The sequence below is a fragment of the Mustela putorius genome, unplaced genomic scaffold (assembly GCF_011764305.1).
Source record: "Mustela putorius furo isolate JIRA1106 unplaced genomic scaffold, ASM1176430v1.1 tig00000095_pilon_pilon_pilon, whole genome shotgun sequence".
NCBI lineage: Eukaryota > Metazoa > Chordata > Mammalia > Carnivora > Mustelidae > Mustela > Mustela putorius.
In genome coordinates this window covers 41,401,009-41,404,476 of record NW_025421280.1, presented here as the reverse complement: position 1 = coordinate 41,404,476, position 3,468 = coordinate 41,401,009, and the positions used below count along the sequence as shown (strand labels likewise).

The 3,468-nt window shown below is 54.1% G+C and overlaps 1 pseudogene; it reads left to right on the top strand.

Annotated features, from left to right (window-relative positions):
• The first annotated feature begins 382 nt into the window (after nucleotides 1–382).
• On the top strand, nucleotides 383–1,269 carry LOC123394456 (annotated as a pseudogene).
• The last annotated feature ends 2,199 nt before the right edge of the window (nucleotides 1,270–3,468 follow it).

Below are 3,468 nucleotides of genomic sequence, written 5' to 3'. Positions count from 1 at the left end.
TTTGCTGGCTCTTCCAACAAACATAAGGACAACGAAACACTTAACACTTAGAACAGGATGCAGAGGCGCTCCGTACAGGCGGTGCTGAAGTGCTCCGTCAGCTCACACCTGCTTGCTTTCCACCAGCCTCCTTTATGCTCAGCCAGCAGCCCAGGGCCCCAGCAGACAGCTCTGTCCATCTGCCAGCATGTCCTGCTGCCCCCACGCCTGCTAGCCCACACTGACCAGGAGGGATGAGAAGGGACGAGCTGCTGAGGGTGGTGTCCAGGAGAGTACACTGGTGGGACGATGGGAAGAGAAAGGTGCACCTGCTGTGGCCTGACCAGTACCAGCTGGGGTCTCAGACGATAGACGTCCCTCCAGACTGGGGCAGGAAGAGGTCATGGCCACCCAGAGCTCCCCTGGCGGCTTCCTCCTTCGGGGTTTCTCTGAACGCCCAGGACTTGAAAGAATCCTCTTCGCGGTTGTCCTACCTTCTGACTCAGGTGGGCAACACCCTCACCATTCTGCTGTCTGACCTTTTTCCTCTCTGACCTGTCCTTCTTGGACCTTCTTGGATGAGTTCCATCCTCCAGATGCTGGTCAACCCCTGGGGCCCAAAACCCATCAGCTTCCTTGGCTGCTCTGTTCAGCTCTTCATCTTTCTGTTCCCGGGGACCACTGAGTGCACCCTCCTGGCAGTGATGGCCTCCGACTGCTATGCGGCCACCCGCCAGCGCCCCCACTACACCACCATCATCTAGCCCTGCCGGTGCCAGCAGCTGGCATCCGTGGCCGGGGTCATCGGGCTGCTGGAGTCAGTAGTCCAGACGCCACCCCCTCTCCACCTGCCCCTCTGTCCCCATCGGCAGATGGATGACTTCGTGTGTGAGGTCCCAGCTCTAATCACATTGTCCTGTGGGACCACCACCTACAATGAGACCCGGAGGGCTGTGGCCAGTGTCCTCATTCTGGTCGTGCCCCTCGGCCTCATCCTTGTCTCTTACTGTGCCATCGCCCGAGCAGTGCTGAGGATTAACTTGGCGCAAGAGTGGAGGAAGATGTTTGGGACCTTCCCCTCCCATCTCACAGCGGTCACCCTCTGGTACAGCTCAGGCATTGTCGTCTCCCTCCAGCCCCAGAGTTCCTATGCTCGCAAATGGGGCAAGTTCTTTGGTCTCTTCTATGCCGTGGGCACCCCAGCACTTACCCTCTCACCTGAGGAACAAGGAAGTCAAGAGAGCCTTCAGGAGACTGCTGGGGAAGGACAGGGACACAAGGCGGAGCTGAGTGCGGGCCATGTGCTGCCCAGGTCCAGAAGAGGTCCTCGGGTCCATGTGCTGCGCTGGCAGGAAGCCTGTGTTCCCCGCACCTGTGCCCTCCCCCGTGGTGCCACGCCAGTGGATGATGGCCACGTGTGTGCACGCAGGTATGCTTGCATGTGCCCTATCTGTAAGGCAGGGACAGGAAGTGGGCTGAGGTGGGGAAGGCACCGATACGTGAAACAGGAGAGATTTCAGATGATCTCCTCTTTGATCTATTTTGTCTTTAATGGTCTTTGCCTTCACCACGATGTGTCTACACCATCTGTCCTAATGGTTTCACACCCATTTCTGATCCCTGCCACACCATTTTGCTTCTCCCTTCAGTTTTTCCCACACTTCCTGGAGTCAGTGTGTTTTGCATTCCTTCTTGTGTTTTGCATTGTTCATTTCATTTCATCCTCCCAAATGACAGCAGGAGGGGGAGCTGAGGTCAGGCAAGCTCTGAAACCAGCCCAGGAGCACAGACTTTAGATCTAAGATCTAAGCCACGCAACCTCTCTTAGGGTACTCAGATGTCCTCGCACCTTCAGCCTGGGAACAGAGCAGCCTCTGGACAGAGAGGGGAGTCACTTGATGCCTGCATTTCACACACACACACACGCACACACACACACACGCACACACACACACATGCACACACACACACACGCACACACCATGGGTCACATCAGCACCTGCATTTTACCCCCCCCATCCCCACCCTAGAGGTCACCTCGGCCCCAGCATTGCTTTCCCTGGTGTCCACAGGACACCTTGGTGTGGACATTCTTTCCTCCAGCATCCACAGGTCACCTCGGTGTGGACATTCCTTCTCTCAGTGTCCACAGGCCACTTTGGTGTAGACATTCCTTCCCCTGGCATCCATGGGTCACCTCAGTGTGGACATTCACTCCCCTGGTGTCCACAGGTCCCCTAAGTGTGGACATTCCTTCCCTTGGTGTCCAAGGGTCACCTCGGTCCCTCCATTCCTTCCATCAGCCTCCACAGGTCTCCTTGGCTTCTCCATGCCTTTCCCCCAGTGTCCATGGGTCATCTCAGTGCAGGCGTTCCTTCCTCCAGCATCCATGGGTCACCTAGATTTCTCCACTCCTTCCCCAGCACCCATGAGTCACTTTGGCATGGACATTCCTTCCCCCCACGTGCACGGGTCACCTAGGTGCGGGTGTTATCCTCTGGGCAGAGGAAAATCTCAGAGCCAGGAGCGCCCCCACCGTGGGCACTGAGCAGGAACGTGTCCACCAGGTGGACCCACAGGGATTCTCCTGGAGGTCATCATCAGCCCTGCATTCTGCTCAGACCATTGTCGTCACTGAGTGTGCACTGATTAGGGCACTCCAGGTACCATGTACGTGATTTACTCGTATCAATGCATTGTACCATGTACTTGATTTACGCGTATCAATGCATTGTACCATGTACGTGATTTACGTGTATCAATGCATTTAATCCCTGTCACACCATGAGGTGGATCCTAGCTTTTTCAGATGCACAGAGTCTTTTTCATAAGACACAGAGCTAAGCAGCAGCTTCAGGTCAGCAATCTTTCCCCAGGAGGCTGACTCAAGTCTCTACGTCCTTAACCCTGTCTTTTGGTAGAAACAGTGCTTCTACTGCCCAGGTAAGAAGTCTCAGCTTCTCAGTAAACTTTGAGGAACTCATCCCAATCTAGAAACAAATCTAAACCAATTTTGCATCCAAGGGAAGTTTCCTTCCTGGGAATAAGAAATTATTGAAGGCCTCAAAGCATCCCATGTGATCAAGACGCCGCAGTAAGTGGTTGGAAGTTTTGTTACGGCTCATGGTATGCATTCCTGGCTTAGATGCCCCAGAAGGCTTCAGACTCCCAGAAGGCAAGGGCCAAAATGTTGTGGAAAATTGGCACCCAATTAATTCTATGAATGAACGAATGAATCTCTCCAAAGAATGCATATGGCTTTCTGGAGATCCTAATCGCACACATGCTGTCTCTCAGCTTTTCCGTGGCAATGACAACACCAAATTCTCTTTGGCGCATGCTGATGAAATAAGAAAATGGGAAAATCCTACTTTTATTCTAACCCCAGCACAAAATGGCTTTGGCGGAACATTTTCTCCCTGCAGCAGCAGCACACCACAGCAGACTTAACTCCGTGTTCATCCTGAGCCTCCCAGCAAGCCACGGGCA